Source organism: Saccopteryx leptura, chromosome 9 (genome assembly GCF_036850995.1).
Source record: "Saccopteryx leptura isolate mSacLep1 chromosome 9, mSacLep1_pri_phased_curated, whole genome shotgun sequence".
Lineage (NCBI taxonomy): Eukaryota > Metazoa > Chordata > Mammalia > Chiroptera > Emballonuridae > Saccopteryx > Saccopteryx leptura.
Window position 1 is genome coordinate 68,709,901 of NC_089511.1, and position 22,596 is coordinate 68,732,496.

The 22,596-nt window shown below is 36.2% G+C and overlaps 1 pseudogene; it reads right to left on the bottom strand.

Annotated features, from left to right (window-relative positions):
• LOC136381513 (kinesin-like protein KIF11) overlaps positions 1-22,596 on the bottom strand; it is a 65,861-nt pseudogene that overhangs the window by 19,716 nt on the left and 23,549 nt on the right.

Consider the following 22,596-nt stretch of genomic DNA (forward strand, 5'->3'; position numbering starts at 1 on the left):
CTTATAGGTTTTGAGCCTCAAAATTATTGTTCCTTTTTTCAAAGGATCAACAACAATGGCTCTGGGAAACTTCCACTAAATGGCAAATCGCTTTTACAAATCAATGGACAACTTTATACTGAAACAGTCAACTTAAAATCAGCTCAAACACTAGAATTATATGCCATTATCATGGCTTTTCAGCATTTTCCATATTTCTCCTTTAATCTATATACAGACAGCAAATATTTATTTATGGTTGTTTCCACTATAAAGACTGTTGTCTTAGAGACAACTACGGATGAACTATTTAAGCAATTCTTCCTTCTTCAAAGACTTGTGTGTCAACATAGAGTTCCATGTTTTATAGGACGTACTCGAGCTCACTCCATGCTCTCTGGAGCTTTAGCACAAGGGAATGCCCTTGTTGATCAAGCTACCCAAAAGAAAATTATTTGGAGCACCCATGACAGATCGAGCAATTCAGTCTCATACTATTCATCACCAGAACGCTGCAGCCCTGTATGAACAATTTCAACTTTCTTGCGAAGCAGCACAGCAGATTGGTAAATCCTGTCCAAGAGGTCCTATTCTACAATCTGTCCCTTCATTTGAAGTTAACCCTCAAGGACTCCTACCAGGACAACTTTGGCAAATGATGGTACTCATAAACCTTCATTTGGCAAACAGTCCTATGTCCACGTTACAGTGGATACTTATTCTGGATTTATAGTAACCTCTGCCAGAACTAGAGAGGCTGCTAAGCATGTTATAGCTCATTGTCTGTATGCTTTGTTCTATTATTGGATTTTATATACTGGTTAAAACAGACAATGCTCCTGCATATGTAGCAAAAGCATTTACTGTATTTTGTCAAACCTTTCAAATTATGGGTATTTCTTACAATCTTTAAAGTCAAGGTATTATTGAAGTGTACCCAGCAAATATTTTAAGGTTAATTTAAAAAAATTTTAAAGGGGGGAGTCATATCCTGGAACTCCTATGGGTCTACCATATAATGCTTTTTACTTAAAAAAATTTAAATTTCTATTGAATGGTGATAAACAGAAGACACCAAATTTTTTTTTCCTGCAAACTTCTACCTTCTTTTATTTGATCCAGCTAATAACACTGTTTTGTCTTTTTCCAAATAGCTCCAGATATACGGAAAAGGTTTACATAGGTGGATGGGGATCTTCAAACCCCTCAGCGAGATCTTCTGAGCATGGCTTTTAAGGCACCAAGAGGCAGAAAAAGCCCAATAGAGATCAGGTGAACTACCAGCTTTTAGGATATGCCCTTAAAGGCTCCAATACCCCAAAGGGGTCTCATAGGATTCCATCTGGGTCCTGCTTCAATAGTGGAAAGGAAGGTCATTGAGCTAAAGCCTGCCAGGCTTATATGCCTCTGCTGTGAGGAAACAGGGACACTGGAAGGTAGGGTTTCCCCTTGCTCCTCTAAGGGAAGGTTCAGTCTCTTCCAGCCCTGCTCCAGCCACCTATGACCTAACCTTGCCCAGAATGCTGGGGTTTGCCACTGAAGGCTGAAGGTGCCCAGGGTCGTTGGCCCCATCTATGACACTGTAGATGAGCCTAGGGTATTTCTTCCAAGAAGCAGGTAAACTGATCTCATTTGTACAAAGGCCACTTAACTATATCTTGCCTAAATAGTCAGGTTTTTTATCCTTCCCTCAAAGATCTCTGTTGTGGGTGTTGATAGTCCTATTTTCTGCTGCTTTGTTTAATATATAGTGTTTCCTTTATTCCTCCTACCTCAATGCCCCACTCATATTTCAGGCTGGGACCTACTCCTAATTTAGAGCTCTCTTTCCCCCTTTTGCCAGCTTCTATTATGAATTTACCTTTGCCACCCAGCTTAGTGTATCCCAAGGTTCTCTTTACCATACCACAGTTGCAGAGCTCCAGGGAAAAGCAACCTGGTCTTATCTCTCCAGGCAGAGGAGAACAGAAGCTCCATCTCAACATATGCTGCAGATGGCTTTTCCAGTCTACCTGAATCATTACCAGCTAGAAGCAGTGGTCATTGGGACTTGGGCGTGAGCTGCAAAGTATAGAATTGTGACAACAATTCCAGTGCCATGCGGAATTTTTCTGGTTGTGGACTTTTCCTGGACTCCTGCTCCTTGTGACAGCTCCTAACAGACTGAACTGGGGTTGGGTTGCATTTTTCAGGGATCTGGCATGGTGTTGGTGCCAACTTGGACTTGGTGAACATGTTAAGGACACTACTCTTTTATGGATTGTTGTTGTATTGGCCAAGAGTTTACTTAAAGGCTTTAATCACTGTAAAAAAAATAGAAGACTGGATAAAGAAGATGTGGCACATATACACTAGGGTATGCTACTCATCCATAAGTAGCATGACATCGGATCATATACAACAAAATGGTGGGATCTTGATAACATTATACAGAGTGAACTAAGTAAATCAGAAAAAAAAAACCCAGTTAGAAGGTGAAGGAAGACAATTGGACTTTGGGTAATGGGAATGCAGCATAATCAAATGTCAAAATAACCTAGCGATGTTTTCTCTGAACATATGTACCCTGATTTATCAATGTCACCCCATTAAAATTTTTTTAAAATGTGAGGACGGGCCCTGGCCAGTAGGCTCAGTGGTAGAGCGTCAGCTCAGCATGTGGAAGTCCTGGGTTTGATTCTTGGCCAGGGCACACAGGAGAAGCACCAAAAAAATTTTTAAAAAATTTTAAAATATGACCTTAAGAATATTAGGACTTATTTTCCCTATGTCTGATATTTAGAGATTATTACTTTTTTGGTTGGAAGGTTTGGTTTTGGTTCATATACTAAGAAATAGCTTATATAGAGGATGATTAAGTCATGAATTACATTTATAGTTAAGCTGTAAAAATTAAGAACTGTATTAATTTACTACAATTTAATTGTCAGAGACAGAAATAGTGAGAAAAAAGTAGGGCATAGTTTATAAGAGTAACTATTAATTTTACCCTAGGTGGAAAACACTTATCAAGTTACAATGTAGATACATGTTCATTTAAATGCTATAACCAGTTTTAAAATTTTTTATTTGTTGATTTTAGAAAGAGAGGAAGAAGGGGGGGAGTGAAGGAGAGAGATCAATTTGTTCTACTTATTTATGCATTCATTGGTCAATTCTTATATATGCCCTGACCAAGGATCAAACCTGCAACCTTGGTGTATTAGGACAATGCTCTAACCAACTCAGCTACCTGGCCAAAGGCCATTTTTCTTCTAATTGTATTTCCTAAGGAGTGTTTCCCCAGTGTCACCTTTCACTGTGATGTGAGGAGAGGACTGTCGGGTTTCTCTTATTTTGCTTTAGTATAGGATTCTATATGGAGCAGATCCCCAAATATTAACTGATCAAGAAAAGTATTCACAATTATTTTACATTAATTACTGTTATAACTAGTAGTAGCTTTGGTATTTTCAGGTTTCTAAATAAGTTATACGGCATTCCAATTGTGTAACAGGGATTATCAAAGATGATAAAACTTTCTCTTGACACTCCTCAAATAACCCAAATAAGAAACCTGTGAATGGATTTTCTTTATTGTCTTCAGGTCTTCAGTTAAATTTTCACATGGCTTCTGTGATTCAGCCAAGGAAGAAATTGTATTTTCTTGTAGCTCATGAAGATTGTCACAAAGTGTACTGAGAAAGTCATCCATTTCCTTTTTCTGATCTTCTATCTTTGAAGAAAAATTAAATTTTTTAATTAAAAAATTTTTTTGAATACATACAAAATAGAAAAGGTAGAAAACAGTCCTCAGAGCAAAGTCCCTTTCTCTCTTCAGTCCCTAGTACCCCAGTCCTCCTCCGACCTGAGAGATGACTGCTACCACTTTTAAATACTTCCAGAGACATTTTATATAGAATTAGATGTACATGCATACATGTGTAGACAGATACATGTATCTTCCTCACCCACCATATGATAGCATGCTATATGTTACTTTGTGAACTGAAACATTCCTCATCCCTTCTCATTTTTCTTAGTCATGATTCATCATCCAATCTCCTCCCTCCTCCAGATTCCTCAGAACCCATGGGTTTTGGATGTAGACAAATCTCCAAGGTGTGGCCAAAGATAGATTTTTTTCTTAAACAACAATTCAATTTTGAGATAACATAACATTTGTTACCTTATTAGCCACTCTGAGTGAAGTCTTGAAAATCGGCAATAGTTGACTATTAGTATTCAGTATAGCCAGTACAGTTGGGGATAAAATTGTTTCCAGTGAATTTAGAAGGTCTGTCTTAAGCACATTCTGGTTTAAAAACAAAAACAAAAGTCTTTAAAAATAGTATCTTCACTTCCATAAGCCTGGCTTTTAAATATCTTAAATACTTCATTAACTTAAACACATGCATATTAAAATTCTAAGTATCCATCTTCTATTATTTAGAGCTTATTTGTTACTAGAGTTTATAAACTGCATAAATCACTTAATCCTGCCTACAGTAATTAAGAAAATGGTCAATTACTATTTGAATAGATTCCTAATAGTCGAATGCAACTAAAGTCAGAAGAATTCAGAAGAGGAGAGAATGATAGTTATTTGATAACATTTTAGTATTTCAAACAAGGAAAACTTTAAAAACTTACAAGTACATTTTAACAAAATAAATTTCAAATAAATTTAGGTTATTAGTCAAAAAGATTGAAATCAAAAAAGCCTTCAAAAGTATGCTTTGGCCTGACCTGTGGTGGCACAATGGGTAAAGCGTCGACCTGGAACACTGAAGTCACTGGTTTAAAAACCCCAGGCTTGCTTAGTCGAGGCACATATGGGAGTTGATGCTTTCTGCTCCTCCCCCTTTCTCTCTGTCTGTCTCCTCTCTCTAAAATGAATAAATAAAATCTAAAAAAATAAAATTAAAATAAAAAATAAATACATTAAGCCTGACCTGTAGTGGTGCAGTGGATAAAGTGTCAACCTGGAAATGCTGAGGTTGCTGGTTCAAAGCCCTGGGCTCACCCGGTCTAGGCACATATGGCCCCTCCCTTCTCTCTCTCTCTCTCTCTCTTTCTGTCTCTCTCTTCCTCTCAAATGAATAAATAAAATCTTTTTAAAAAATACATTAAAAGTATGCTTTGGACTAGAGATATTTAACCTTGAGGACCTCATGACTTATACCACCACCATATCAGAGTAACCTGTGAGGTTCTTATTCTCATCAAGGCATATGGAAACTTGAAAATGTGGTATAGATTAAGAATTTTTATATAACAAAAGAAAAAATCCTGACCTAGGCTCCTTTTATTAGGACAGGGATGAGAAACTATAACAGAAATTATGAGTAAATATTTATACTTAAAAGCATCAGCCTGGGAGTGACGTCACGGAAATGGCGCCGTGAGCAGCACGTCCGACAGATCTCCCCAAAATCACAACAAATTTATCAACTAGAAACAGGAAAATTTATCCTTGGAGCATTCCGGAGTTCCACACAAACTGAAAGCGAAAGGACTGTTATCATTTGAATCTGAGAGACGAGGGTGTGGAGGAAGCTACCGCAGGGACGTTCATTCAAGCCGCGAGGAAGTGCGCCTGTGTGCTATCAACAAGACCACCCTCAGATGCCAATAAGAAAGAGGAAATCGAATATTATGGATACAAAAGAAAGAGAGGTAACACAAATAGATGTGGAAAAATCTATGGAGAAAAGACTTAACATATTGGAAGCCTTGGAGCTAAATGACAGAGAATTTAAAATAGAAATCTTAAAAATACTCAGAGATATACAAGAAAACACAGAAAGGCAATATAAGGAGATCAGAAAACAACTCAATGAACACAAAGAATATATTACCAAGGAAATTGAAACTATAAAAACAAATCAAACAGAAATGAAAAACTCAATTCACGAGCTGAAAAACGAGGTAACAAGCTTAGCTAGCAGAACAGCCCAGATTGAAGATAGGATTAGTGAAATAGAAGACAAACAACTTGAGGCACAACAGAGAGAAGAAGAAAGAGACTCAAAAATAATAAAAAACGAGAAAGCCCTACAGGAATTGTCTGACTCCATCAGAAAGAATAACATAAGAATAATAGGTATATCAGAGGGAGAAGAGAAAGAAAATGGAATGGAGAATATACTCAAACAAATAATAGACGAGAACTTCCCAAGCCTGTGGAAAGAACTAAAGCCTCAAATTCAGAAGCAAACAGAACACCGAGTTTTCTTAACCCCAACAAACCCACTCCAAGGCACATCATAATAAAGATGACACAAACCAATGACAAAGAAAAAATTCTCAAGGCAGCCAGGGAAAAGAAGAGTACAACATATAAAGGAAGGCCTATTAGATTATCATCAGATTACTCAGCAGAAACTCTACAAGCTAGAAGAGAGTGGACCCCAATATTTAAAGCCCTGAAAGAGAGGAACTTTCAGCCAAGAATACTATACCCATCAAAGCTATCCTTCAAGTATGAAGGAGATATAAAAACATTCACAATTCAGAAAAGATGAGAGAATTTATCAACAGAAAGCCCCCACTCCAGGAAATACTAACGGGGGTTTTCCAACCAGATTCAAAGAACAAAAGAAAACAACACCACAAGTAACAGCTCCACCAAGAACACAATAAAACCAAACTTAAACTGTGACAACAAAGGAAAAAAAGGGGGGAGAGGATGGAGATTAACAGTAGCAAAGGACGATGAAGTGCAGAAATACTTATAAGATAGGGTACTACAATGAATATGGTAGGTACCCTTTTCATTACTTAATGGTAACCACCCTAGAAAAAACCACCACAAAAACACTTGACTTTAAAAAGGTAGCAACAGAGGAAAGAAGTATGGAACACAAACAAACAAAAACAAATGATAGAAAAACAAAAGAGAAGAATCAAACTAGATATAAAACTAACAGAAAGCAATTTATAAAATGGCAGTAGGGAACCCACAAGTGTCAATAATTACACTAAATGTAAATGGATTAAACTTACCAATAAAAAGACACAGAGTAGCAGAATGGATTAAAAAAGAAAATCCAACTATATGCTGCCTACAAGAAACACATCTAAGCAACAAGGATAAAAACAAATTCAAAGTGAAAGGCTGGAAAACAATACTCCAAGCAAACAACACCCCAAAAAAAGCAGGTGTAGCAATACTCATATCTGATAATGCTGACTAAAAGACAGAAAAAGTACTCAGAGACAAAAATGGTCATTTCATAATGATTAAGGGGACACTGAATCAAGAAGACATAACAATCCTTAATATATATGCACCAAACCAAGGAGCACCAAAATATATAAGACAGCTACTTATTGACCTTAAAACAAAAACTAACAAAAATACAATCATACTTGGAGACCTCAATACTCCGCTGACGGCTCTAGATCGGTCATCCAAACAGAGAATCAATAAAGAGATAGTGGCCTTAAACGAAATACTAGAACACCTGGATATGATAGACATCTACAGGACACTTCATCCCAAAGCGACAGAGTATACATTTTTCTCTAGTGTACATGGAACATTCTCAAGAATTGACCATATGTTGGGCCACAAAGACAATATCAGCAAATTTAGAAAAATTGAAATTGTACCAAGCATATTTTCTGATCATAAAGCCTTGAAACTAGAATTCAACTGCAAAAAAGAGGGGGAAAAACCCACAAAAATGTGGAAACTAAACAACATACTTCTAAAAAATGAATGGGTCAAAGAAGAAATAAGCGCAGAGATCAAAAGATACATACAGACAAATGAAAATGAAAATACGACATATCAGAATCTCTGGGATGCAGCAAAAGCAGTAATAAGAGGAAAGTTCATATCACTTCAGGCCTATATGAACAAACAAGAGAGAGCCGAAGTAAACCACTTAACTTCACACCTTAAGGAACTAGAAAAAGAAGAACAAAGACAACCCAAAACCAGCCGAAGAAAGGAGATAATAAAAATCAGAGCAGAAATAAATGAAATAGAGAACAGAAAAACTATAGAAAAAATCAATAAAACAAGGAGCTGGTTCTTTGAAAAGATCAACAAAATTGACAAACCCTTGGCAAGACTCACCAAGGAAAAAAGGCACAGGACTCAAATAAATAAAATCCAAAATGAAAGAGGAGAGATCACCACAGACATCATAGATATACAAAGAATTATTGTAGAATACTATGAAAAATTATATGCCACCAAATACAACAATCTAGAAGAAATGGATAAATTCCTAGAACAATACAACCTTCCTAGACTGAGTCATGAAGAAGCAGAAAGCCTAAACAGACCAATCAGCAGGGAGGAAATAGAAAAAACTATTAAAAACCTCCCCAAAAATAAAAGTCCAGGCCCAGATGGTTATACTAGTGAATTCTATCAAACATTCAAAGAAGACTTGGTTCCTATTCTACTCAAAGTCTTCCAAAAAATTGAAGAAGAAGCAATACTTCCAAACACATTTTATGAGGCCAACATAACCCTCATACCAAAACCTGGCAAGGATGGCACAAAGAAAGAAAACTACAGACCAATATCTCTAATGAATACAGATGCTAAAATTCTAAACAAAATACTGGCAAACCAAATACAACAACATATTAAAAAAATAATACATCATGATCAAGTGGGATTCATCCCAGAATCTCAAGGATGGTTCAACATACGCAAAACGGTTAACGTAATACACCATATCAACAAAACAAAGAACAAAAACCACATGATCTTATCAATAGATGCAGAAAAGGCTTTTGATAAAATACAACACAATTTTATGTTTAAGACTCTCAACAAAATGGGTATAGAAGAAAAATATCTCAACATGATAAAGGCCATATATGATAAACCATCAGCCAACATCATTTTAAACGGCATAAAACTGAGGACTTTCTACCTTAAATCAGGAACAAGACAGGGTTGTCCACTCTCTCCACTCTTATTTAACATGGTGCTAGAAGTTCTGTCCAGAGCAATCAGACAAGACAAAGAAATAAAAGGCATCCATATCGGAAAAGAAGAAGTAAAGGTATCACTTTTTGCTGATGATATGATCCTATACATCGAAAACCCGAAGGACTCCACAAAAAGATTATTAGAAACAATAAACCAATACAGTAAGGTCGCAGGATACAAAATTAACATACAGAAGTCCATAGCCTTTCTCTATGCCAACAATGAAATATTAGAAAACGAACTCAAAAAAATAATCCCCTTCACGATTGCAACAAAAAAAATAAAATACCTAGGAATAAACATAACAAAGAATGTAAAGGACCTATATAATGAAAATTACAAAGCATTGTTAAGGGAAATCGAAAAAGATACAATGAGATGGAAAAATATTCCTTGTTCTTGGATAGGAAGAATAAATATAATCAAAATGGCCATATTACCCAAAGCAATATACAAATTTAATGCAATTCCCATCAAAATCCCTATGAGATTTTTTAAAGAAATGGAACAAAAAATCATCAGATTTATATGGAACTATAAAAAACCCCGAATAGCCAAAACAATCCTAAGGAAAAAGAATGAAGCTGGGGGCATTACAATACCTGACTTTAAACTATATTATAGGGCCACGATAATCAAAACAGCATGGTATTGGCAGAAAAATAGACACTCAGACCAATGGAACAGAATAGAAAGCCCAGAAATAAAACCACATATATATGGTCAAATAATCTTTGATAAAGGGACCAACAACACACAATGGAGAAAAGAAAGCCTCTTCAACAAATGGTGTTGGGAAAACTGGAAAGCCACATGCAAAAGAATGAAACTCGACTACAGCCTGTCCCCGTGTACTAAAATTAATTCAAAATGGATCAAAGACCTAAATATAAGACCTGAAACAATAAAGTACATAGAAGAAGACATAGGTACTAAACTCATGGACCTGGGTTTTAAAGAACATTTTATGAACTTGACTCCAATGGCAAGAGAAGTGAAGGCAAAAATTAATGAATGGGACTACATCAGAATAAAAAGTTTTTGCTCAGCAAGAGAAACTGATATAAAAATAAACAGACAGCCAACTAAATGGGAAATGATATTTTCAAACAACAGCTCAGATAAGGGCCTAATATCCAAAATTTACAAAGAACTCATAAAACTCAACAACAAACAAACAAACAATCCAATAAAAAAATGGGAAGAGGACATGAATAGACACTTCTCCCAGGAAGAGATACAAATGGCCAACAGATATATGAAAAGATGCTCAGCTTCATTAGTTATTAGGAAAATGCAAATCAAAACTACAATGAGATACCACCTCACCCCTGTTAGATTAGCTATGATCAACAAGACGGGTAATGGCAAATGTTGGAGAGGCTGTGGAGAAAAAGGAACCCTCAATCACTGTTGGTGGGACTGTAAAGTAGTACAACCATTATGGAGGAAAGTATGGTGGTTCCTCAAAAAACTGCAAATAGAACTACCTTATGACCCAGCAATCCCTCTACTGGGTATATACCCCAAAACCTCAGAAACATTGATACGTGAAGACACATGTAGCCCCATGTTCATTGCAGCACTGTTCACAGTGGCCAAGACATGGAAACAACCAAAAAGCCCTTCAATAGAAGACTGGATAAAGAAGATGTGGCACATATACACTATGGAATACTACTCAGACATAAGAAATGATGACATCAGATCGTTTACAGCAAAATGGTGGGATCTTGATAACATTATAAGGAGTGAAATAAGTAAATCAGAAAAAAACAAGAACTACATGATTCCATACATTGGTGGAACATAAAAATGAGACTAAGAGACATGGACAAGAGTGTGGTGGTTACCAGGGGTGGGGGGAGGGAGGACAGGGGGAGAGTTAAGGGGAGGGGGAGGGGCATAGAGAACTAGATAGAGGATGGCGAAGGACAATCTGACTTTGGGCGAGGGGTATGCAACATAATCTAATGACAAAATAACCTGGACATGTTTTCTTTGAATATATGTACCCTGATTTATTAATGTCATCCCATTACCATTAATAAAAATTCATTTAAAAAAAAAAAAAAAAAAGCATCAGCCTGGCATGCAGAGGACCCAGGTTCAAAACCCTGAGGTCACCGGATTGAGCATGGGCTTACCAGCTTGAGTGCAGGGTCACCAGCTTGAGCGTGGGATCCAAGACATGACCCCATGGTCTCTGGCCTGAGCCCAAAGGTCGCTGCCTTAAGCAAGAGGATACTAGCTTGGCTGGAGCCCCATCCTGTACCCCCCAGTCAAGGCACATATGCGAAAGCAATCAATGAACAACTAAGGTGCCACAACTATGAGTTGATTCTTCTCACCTTCTTCTTCCTGTCTGTCAGTCTGTCTCTCTTTTTCTCACTAAAAAAAAAAAAGAAAAGAAAAGAGAAGAAAGAAAAGGCTATTCATTGTGTAAGAAGAACCAGCATTCTAATTTAAACTCATTCTGTGGGAGCAGCGGTCATCTCTTTGACTAAAGCAATGTTTTTGTGGGTTTTTTTATTTAATTTATTGATTTTTAGAGAGAGAGAGAAGTGGGGGTGGTGAAGAAGTGAGAAGCATCAGCTTGTAGTAGTTGCTTCTCACATATGCCTTGACTGGGCATGCCCAGGATTTCAAACTGTCAACCTCAGCCTTTTAGATTGACGCTCTATCCACTGCACCACCACAGGTCAGGTACTCAAGCAATGCTTATAATTTGGTATAAAACTTGGTAGAAAGACATCAATAAATACAGGTTACCATTTAGTGAATGAATCAATTTCCAAAAACTCAGTATTGACAGCATTTTTTAACTTTGTCAAATATAGATGATTGAAGAAATTTATCAGATAATGTCATACAAGCACTGAATCTAGGCAGAGTGTTAGCTAACATTTATAGTATCTACGATACTTGGAAAATGTTTAACAAATATCATTATACGTAAAAATGGGAGGCGGAGAGCCTGCACAAAGATATGGGCAAGAACTTCCTGGACAAAAGATACAACCACAAAATAAAGAATATACACAAATCATGTATGGAAGAAATAAAATTAAGTATTAGATGAGTGACTTCTATAGAACTATGAAATAAAAAGCCTACAGTATGGCCCAGAAGGGCTTGATCACACAGACCTGACCTCACAAATTGTCATGGGTTTCTAGAATTCTGCACTCTAAGTTCTTTTTCTTGCACGTTTTTCTATATTACTGTAGTTTTAAAATTAACCACATCATATCTCCTTCTGGTTGAATCAGTGTTACATTAGCAGGACCATTCCAGGATGACTGCAGAAAGAAGAATCTACCTATTTCTAAGCCAAATGGCAATTCATGGATCCCATGAATTCATCTGAAATGAAACCTACCCTTTTCAGTTTTTAGAAGGTTTATAACTCCTACTATTAATGTCATAAAATACAGGTGCAAAAATGTTTTGAAGGTTAGTTACATGCATTTGGAAATTAATCTTTCTGGGAAAGAAAAACAGTGAGGATTTGTCTTTACAATATAAACTTAACACACTTAAAATGATATGTTTATCACTGTGTCTAGTAAAGCTAAGATGAAAAAATAGTTAACATTGTTTTTGAAGACTTAGCAAATGTTACTCTTCAAAAATACTTTAGCCTGACCAGGCGGTGGTGCAGTGGATAGAGCGACAGACTGGGATGTGGAGGACCCAGGTTCAAGACCCCGGGGTCGCCAGCTTGAGTGTAGGCTCATCTGGTTTGAGCAAAAAGCTCACCAGCTTGGACCCAAGGTCGCTGGCTCAAGCAAGAGGTTACTCGATCTGCTGAAGGCCCGCAGTCAAGGCACATATGAGAAAGCAATCAATAAACAATTAAGGTGTTGCAACGAAAAACTGATGGTTGATGCTTCTCATCTCTCTCTGTTCCTATTTATTCCTCTCTCTGACTCTCTCTCTCTCTCTCTCTCTCTCTCTCTCTGAAAAAAAAAAAAGAGTGTGATGTCACGCTTTTGGTAGCCAGCTGAGATTTTTCTCCAAGATTTGGGTAGAGCGACAGGTATAAATTATATACAAGGTAAACTGGAGCCATAGTGCTGCAAGCAGCCTGACACAGGATGAAAACTATCATTCAATGGGTCTTGCAAAATCTTAGCCGAGAACCAGAGCTGCAGAGGGAATGTTGTTTAGGAAAGTTACAGTTTTTTATTTACTAGAAATTCAGTAAGAGAAACTTATAGCATCTAAGTAGAATTGCACTGGACCTAAGAGAGGCAATGCTATTCAGGAATGTCAGTCCCTACAGTAATAAGCAAGTTACTACAGCATAGTTTACTTCTTCTCCTTTTTCTTTTTTTTTAATTCAGTGAGAGAAGGGGAGGCAGAGAAACAGACTACCACATGCGCCCCAACAAGGATCCACCTGGCAAGCCCACTCTGGGGTGATACTCTATCCATCTGAGATGTTGCTGCATTGCTCAGCAAATGAACTCTACTTAGTGCCTGAAGCAGAGGCCATGGGGCCATCCTCGGTGTCTGGGGCCAACTTACTACAATCAAGCCATGGCCGCAGAAGGAGAAGAGAGAGAGAAGTCGGGGGGAGGAGAGAAGTAGATGGTTGCTTCTCCTGTGTGCTCTAACCAGGAATCGAACCTCGGACTTCCACATGCCTGGTCATCACTCTACCATTGAGCCAACTAGCCAAGGCCATAATTTACTTCTGAACTAGACATACAGTATGAAAAATAACTTACTAAAACCCAGCAGCTTTCCTCTTTGGGAGGATACTCATCCTGGCCAAACCATTCAATGAGAAGCTAATGACTATAGTAATTGGAATGAACTATAGAAAAAGTTGGGGACACGCCTACTTTAAAATTTGGATTGATTTATCCAACTGCCTAATGCTGACTGTGGGACTTAAGAAAGGGCTTGGACTTTCCTCCCTGTAATCGTGGTTAAATGTCTTTTAGGCCTTGGTATGATATTTGCATTGGGTCAGTGAGAGATGGGAAGAATCAAAACAATGGTGTTTTGGAGCATAAAAAGCACTCATGGAATGAGTTGTCTGTAGCCACAGGCACTAAGAGAAATTGAGAGTTGGTGGTAGTATCATGAGGTAAGAGGAGTCCAAGAGAACATATTCAGATATACATTGTAGATTGGTAATTGCTGTCCCATAACTCTCAGAGCAGATATTTATTGCCTTGCAACAGATTTTAGAAGGCCAATTTCCATCCTTCAGCTGACCAGGCTTATATCAAGTGAATGACTTCAATCCAGAAGTTACCCTGGGGTGACACTATATATATTTATAAAAGAATTAATACAAGTTAAATCATAAATGTTAAAACTAGTAAAGGTAAGTATTCTCACTGAATAAATTTTAAAGAAAACAAATTTTTTTAAATCTAGCCTTTATGATATTTTATTAAATGTACTGTAGATATACATGACATACATGGACAAGAATGAATGATTTTTATAATAAAAAAGGTTCTAATTATTTTTTATAATCCAGCTACAACCATATTTAATACCTGAAAGTTTGCCTACAATTTTTAATTTTAAAGAAAACTCAATATAATAAGTAAAAAATTATAACAAAAAAATAATTCCCCCATAGCCTCTTTTGCATTATTTGGAAGTGTTATACTACCAGTTAAACATTAAAAGAATCCATAGCTTTGAAACCTTTTTCTAAGGATATTAACCATTAGTCACTTCTCCCAAGTGGTACTAGTTATGGTATTTATGCCATCAGGGTGTTTGTTCTTAATTTGCTCCAGTAAACAGGAAGAACAGAACAGGCTGGTCTTTTCTTAAAATTTAGGGATTCCACTAGCTTAGTCAGTGAATGACTGTTGTCTATCCACCTAATTTTTTATCTGGTGTGTGACTAATTAAAGTAAATGTATTTGCAGTTACACTAAATTTTTTTTCTAATTTTTTTATAATATTTTGGCAAATATGCTAAATTTTGGTATATTTTGAAGGCAAATAAACACACTTTTAAAATACATTAATTTTAACTAAACCTAAAACAATATTTAAAATTGAAACTATAGAGTTCCCAAATAATATAATGTGCACAGCATTTTAAATTTATTTCACATTGTCTACATATAATTTGGTACTTATTATTGTCTCTGAGGGAAAAGAACTTAATGAATAAAGGCCCTAGCTTACACAGTACAAAATTCAAAAATAAGCTATATTTAATGTCATTATAATTTCTGTATAGATTTCTGCACATTGCTGGGATAACCATGAAATATTAATAAAAAAATATTTACAGAGGACAGCCTTTATAATATCTACTTTAAAGGATTTTCCTATAGGTTAGGACAGAGCCTAGTTATTCAATAAGATTTTGGAATTAAGTGGATTTATTTTGTGTTGTAATCCCATTCTCTTTTCTGTGAGTGATGAATATTTGGGTATATAATAAATTGATGTAATGTAGAAAACATTATCTGTTATATGCAATGTATATACATATTTTGGATATATGATAATAAGAATTTTAGGAGGAAGTTAGATAAAGCAGAGGAAATGAAGTAAGATTGTCTTTAAAAATGAGCCTCGAATCAACTTTACTTATTTCTTTGTATTTTGTTTTAATAAGGTGGTTTGTTTGGTTTTTTTTTGCATTTTTTTGAAGTTGGAAACGGGGAGGCAGTCAGACAGACTCCCGCATGCACCTGACCAGGATCCACTCGGCTCGCCCACTAGAGGGCGATGCTCTGCCCATCCGGGGTATCGCTCCGCCGCAATCAGAGCCATTCTAGCACCTGAAGCAGAGGCCACAGAGCCACCCTCAGCGCCCGGGCAAACCTTTTGCTCCAATGGAGCCTTGGCTACGGGAGGGGAAGAGAGAGAGACAGAGAGGAAGGAGAGGGAAAGGGGTGGAGAAGCAGATGGGCGCTTCTCCTGTGTGCCCTGGCCGGGAATCGAACCCGGGACTTCTGCACTCCAGGCCGACACTCTGCCACTGAGCTATTTTTTTTATCATAATGGATATTAAGATATACCTTGATTCCATTTTGGGTAGGAATTTAGACTGGCAAGATTCTATACTTGCCTAATTCTTGGAAAATATATTGGCAGATTAGAAAATAGGTATCTGATATAAACTGAGTCTCTTTTACAATAATGGCAAATAAAAACTTTGCTTTAGTAGAAATAGAAATAGTTTGGATATGAAGAGCTTGATTCTTGTGATATAGAACATGGCTTGATTCTAAGAAATGTGATAAGTAGAAGAAAACTGAGAACAGACTGCTGGACAGTTAGGCAGAACGAGAATATGTTCACGTGAGTTAGGGTAGATTTCTACAGTTAGTTTTAATCTAAGTTCTCTCAACTTACCTTAAAAAAATACCTGCTCTACACTTGATCTAGAACAGGGGTCTCAAACTCAACTCAGCATGTCGGCCGCAGAGCAAGATCATAGCCATTCGGCGGGCTGCACTAGGTCTACAAAAGGCAACTGTTATGCAACACTTCTCACTGCAGTTGAAAACAAAAAAAAATCAGTACAACAAGCACAATCGTACATGCAGTTTACTCAGTGTCACAAAACAACCAGAAACTGTAGTTCGCATCACAACTGCTGTTAACTAAGCTAATATCTAGCTAGGATGCCAGAGAAATGAAAAATATAAGTAGGCCCCTAGGCTTACTTAATTTTATCCAAAATATTTTTAACTTCGTGGATTAGTCTGCGGGCCGCACAAAATTGTTCGGCGGGCTGCATGCGGCCCGCGGGCCTTGAGTTTGAGACCCCTGATCTAGAATATAAACTCAGTCTAAGGTTGCCAGATGCACAAAGAAGAATATAAATATTTGAATCTTGCATGGGCAGTACACTAAAAAATTAATTTTTATCTGAAATTCAAATTAATTGGTATTTAGTAACCTATCTAACACCCCTAATGCAATCAGATCTAATTTTAGACACATTTATGTATCAACCATCATATATGCTTACTATGTATGATATTCTTGTCTTTAAAAATGTTTATTATTTTTTTATCCTTCACTTAGATAAGAAATTTAGCTTAATTTAGATAAAAGAAGATAAAGTTATTCCAGGTGAATCCTTCTGGAGCTGCTTAGATTGTGGAGGGAAGCAGAGAATGATAAGGACAGGAATGAAACAAGAAGGACATTTCTCCACCCTGTAGACCTTCAATTTAATCAGACAAATAGGACCAGTGCCTGAGGTGCTAACTGACAGGACTAATTAGTCAGAATCCAAAATAATTTGTTACTTCTTGTTATTCATGCAATTAACAGAAAGATTGAGGAGTAGACATTCTAGCCCCAAGCAAAGTCATAACATTTATACAGAGAAGACCTTTTCACCAGCTCCTGGTGCTTTTTTGACAGAGGTTGTCTTAGTGGCCATCTGCTTTTGTTCTCAGTATGACCTGTAATTGCATCAGCTCAATCGCCACCTACCGGGCCAATTTATATAAGGCCTGTCCTGCATATTCATGAAGCAAGAGATTATCCTTGTCACATATGCAAAAGACTACACCAGAAAATTAATAAGTGTAATGTCAACTAAGGATGGAATGTGTATTCATTTTTATCTTCAATAACTTATAGATCCCATGAATTTAAAAATATATTTTATTTATTATTTTTTGTTGTTAAAAGGAGGCAGAATCTCAAAAGTTTGTGAAAATCTGAAATTTTCAGACACTAGGAGATAATTTTTTTTCTGTTATTAGAAACACACTTTAATTCCATACATAGATGAGACACAAAATTGAGACTCATGGACATAGATAAGAGTGCAGTGGTTACCTGGGGAAGGGGAAAAGGAAGAGAGGAGAGGAAGAGGGGTGGGGAAGGGGAGGGGCAGGAAGAGAAACAAATATAAGGTGAGGGAGGATGATCTGACTTTGGCTGATGGGAATACAACATAATCGAATGTCCAAATGATGTGGAGATGTGCTCTGTTGACCAGTGTCACCCTGTTAAAATTAATTGTCTAAATAAAAAAAAAAGAAAAAGAAACTCATTTTGCTACAATAGAAATATTGAAGTAAATAGTTGAAAATAAAACCTGATTGCACCAAAAAGGGTCCACCAGAAAAATAGATCGTGGGCTGAACTATAAGAAGCAAAGGTAGTTCAGATTTCTTTATTGTGCAGAACAGCTTAGAAATCCATTTAAATAAATTTATAAGCACATTCATTTCCAATTCAAAATCATGTCATTTCTGTCAATAATCTATACAATGTTTTCAAATTATTTCATTTTCTTTTTTATATTAAACTTGATTACTATATAAAGTGCTGAACTATCTATCTATCTTTCTACCAAAAAAGACATAACCAGAGTATCCTGCTTCACATAATTGTTGTGGAAAATTTTCTCACATACCTCCTATTTTTTAGTTTTCTATTGGTAGTCCAATAATTTGTCTATTTGTGTAGAAAGTAAGTTGTCCCATAGAATCATCAGCTCAGAATAGAGTCATCTCTCCTTTCAAATAATTGGAAAAGTAAGGATAATTGATCTGGAAGCTCAGGGATTAAATCTGACCTCAAAAGCCTTTGAATTTATCTTCTATTAGTTGGCCTGTAATGATTTGTTTCAATTATATTTCAAAACTTAGTATCAGAAAAGTTTCATATAAGAATCAAGATGTTCATTTTGTTTTAAATAATCAGAATATATGGTAAATCCAGGCCAGGCAATAACAGAATATCCTGAAACGGGCAGCCTCTGCATGCTGTGGACATAGCTCTATGTTGCTGCTTCCTCAGTTCTCATTACTGAGGTCCACTATCGTGTGTCTAATATGATGGTGTCTAAACACTACAAAATAATGATAGCTTGTTCTATTAAGTCTCACACAGTGAAAAATTCTAAACTAGAGTCATACAGTTAGGAAAAAAAATAACCAACAAAATGTTCTTTACCTGGTGAAAAGTCAGCATGTCCATTTTGCAGTAACCTCATTAATATCTAATGGTACAAAGGAGAGAAAAGTGAAGGGGTTTTTTTTGTTTTTTTTTGTTTTTTGGTTTTTTAGTGACAGGAGGGGAGGCAGAGACAGACTGCTGCATGTTCTCTGACCAGAATCCACCCAGCAAGCCCACTAGGGGGCGATGCTCTGCCTATCTGGGGTCCTTGTTATGTTGCAACCAAAGACATTTTTTTAGCCCCTGAAGCAAAGGCCATGGAGCCATTCTCAGAGCTGGGGGCCAACTCACTCCAATCGAGCCATAGCTTCAGGAGGGGAGGAGGAAAAAGAGAGAGAGAGATGGAGAGAGAGACAGAGAGAAAAGCGAGAGGGGGAGGGGTGAAGAAGATGGTTGCTTCTCCTGTGTGCCTTGACCTAGAATTAAACCCAGACTTCCACAGCTGGCTGATGCTCTACCTCTGAGCCACTTGTCCAGGGCCTGAAGGGATTCTTAAATAGGTTTCATAGTAGTACCAGAACACCTTTTAAATAATGATTTAAAATTTATGGACAGCATTTTTATTTTTTATGTTGGGAGTGTCATTTTTGTTGAAGAGAAACCTCTAAAATATAATTTGTGTGTGTATGAATGTTGGTGTAGACTCGCAGGAGTGAGTACATATATGTGTTATGTGTTGATCCTGACACAAAGAGCTCATATGCTTCCTCATTTCCTATATTCACACTGAAATATAAATAATAGTCACAATGCAGTTACCTATCTCTTTTCAATGTTTTCATTATAGTAAAGGTATGCTTTACTGAGACAGATTCAGTTAATTAAGTCACTCTTACTTCATATTATACATTATTCTGTTTAGACAGCATAGCAATCCTGTTGACATTTTGCTCATGGATGACCTCCTTCAAAGCTAAGTTCTATTCAGTAGCACTCTGTAAATAAATCAAAAAATGAGGTGTAATATGAACAATTTATCTTTTTAAGGATCCAGAATATCAATGTGAAGGAAAAATAAAACTGACATGAAGTTCATAATGTTATAAAATAAGGACCATTTAATCTGTGATATCTATTTATTTAATAGATTTATGCTTGACATCCATTTCCCTGGCAATGGCAAGTATCATAAAAACATTTTTTTAAAAAGATTTTTTCACATAGATTTAGATCTTGTTACTGAAGAGCTGAAAAGTAAAGATTCTGTATAAGTCATATACAAAAATATTATTATTATTAATAACTGTGTCTGGGGTATTGGCCAAAAGTTGCTAATTTATTAAGTATAAATTCTATTTAACAAAATGATTGGAAACTTTCTGTTTAAATTATAGAGTAGATTTTTAGCATTTTCTATGAAATGTATTATCCATCTAAATAATGAGATATCAACTGTAAATTATTAATATTGGATAAAAGTAAGAGTTCTAAAACCCTTTAAAATTATATATAAGTATATATATATTTCCATAAGTGTTGAATCTGTCAGTTATCATATAAATATATTATACAAATCAGCATTAGACTCAATTGCAATGGATATCCATGTCCTAATTGAGTCAAACCTTTGCCAACATTCTCCAAATTTCCTTAATTTTGATCCCCATTCATAAAATATTTTGTTCATATATTTACAAAATATGTATTACTTATAAATCATGAACATTATTTACTCTACTAATAAATTATAAAATCAGACAAGGAAAATATATAAACATAATACAATAAATAAAAAATACTTTTAAAATGTATTGTTTATTAGTCATCTAAAATTTTTGCTTATTTAAAAGTTATACTTGATACATGAATACAATGTAATTAAACATTCTGTCTTCCTTTTTTTTTATACAGGGACAGAGATAGAGTCAGAGAGAGGGATAGATAGGGACAGACAGACAGAAACACAGAGAGACGAGAAGCATCAATCATCAGTTTTTCGTTGCGACACCTTAGTTGTTCATTGATTGCTTTCTCATATGTGTCTTGACCACGGGCCATCAGCAGACCAAGTAACCCCTTGCTTGAGCCAGCGACCTTGGGTCCAAGCTGGTGAGTTTTTGCTCAAACCAGATGAGCCCGCACTCAAACTGGCGACCTCAGGGGCTCGAACCTGGGTCCTCTACATCCCAGTCTGGCGCTCTACCCATTGCGCCACCGCCTGGTCTGGCCCATCTTCCTTTTTAATTCTTGAATTTTGCCATAAGAATTTGAAAGTTAGCTTTCTAATTTCAATTCGTTAAAGACTTAGATTTTAAGGACTGACAGAGATGAAGAAATTGTACAGTAGTAAGTACATAGTAAAACATGTAAAACATATATAAACATAGCATTGTTTATGGTTACTAAATCATTATAATTACATTTCAACAATACCCACTAGGTATGCAAAGCCTGTAACGAGAAAGAGCAGGTTCTGTTGCTGACTTAGTCTTCTTCTCTGTTTCACTTTCACTTACTGTAGATACTATTGTGGCCTGATATTACTGAAATCCACAGTTGCCTGGTTTAGGAAGGTAACTCCTCCTACATTTGAAAGTTTATTTATTTATTTTTATAATTCTTTGGAGACACTGATACTGGTAACAACTCATGATAGTATTGGAAAGGCTACTCCTCTCCTATCACTCACAATTCCCTCTTCACTCCATTAAGCATCCTATAATTCTCTTCTCGCCCAAAGCCAAGAAAGGAAACCCTTTTGAAAAGATCCTTTTAAAATGCTCTGCATATTTCTTGCACTTGTTTTCTTTTCACTATTATTGAGGCAATGTAATAAACTGATTCAGATTTTGGCTGGAAAGCTGTATTCAAATTATGTCTCAACCACATCTTAGTACTATAGCTTGGGCTAATTATGTTATTTTGCTGTGTCTCAGTTTCTTGGGCGATATATGGGCATTGTAATAGGAGGAATGGATATTTTTGTGAGATTATCAGCAAAAGTTAATGGGTGCTATTTATGTAAAGATCTGAACAAAGTAAGGGAGTGTGACATGGATATATTTGGGAGAGTGGTCAAGTTGAGGGGAAGAGCATGTGTCAGATTGTTCAAGGAAGAGCACATTTGGACTAGAAATAGATGGAAATGGAGGTGAGTATGGCTAAAGTGCAAAATATGGACAAGAAGGGATGAATTCAGAAAGAAGTTAGAAAGGCAAATTATGACATACCTGGTAGGTTATCAAAAAGACTTTGTTTTTCACTCTGAAAGAAGGGGCATATCAATGAATGACTTTGCATAGAAGTGTGAAAAAATCTGACTAAAGTTTTACCTTTTCTTGGGATTTGATTTTTTTATTTTGCTCCACTACCTTGCATCTAATTTATGGGTTTACCTGTTGTTTTCCTCTATGCAAGCTTCTTTAGGACCAGGATCATTAATTATTCATCTTTAACTCTACAGAGTCTACTCTACTACCTAAACTAAAATAGATGCTCAAGCATTATTTGCTGAAGTGAATTGCAAAAAAGAGAATAATTCATCCCTGAATTAGTTAGCTGAGTGCTGTAGAAAAGGTTGTGTTCTAAAATTCTAGGGAACTTTTTGTGTGTATATGTGTGTGACTTTAGGAAAATTCTTTAATTATTGAATCATTCATTAAACCTTTTTTATTTAAGTCTATGAACAAAGATGGCATCTCCTAAATTAACTAGGTCTTGGTGTTCTTATTTTTACAATGAGAACTGTACCTGTTCAAGATATCAAGTTCTAAGTTAAGGGTATTGTGAGCTTAAAGTAATTTTTGGCT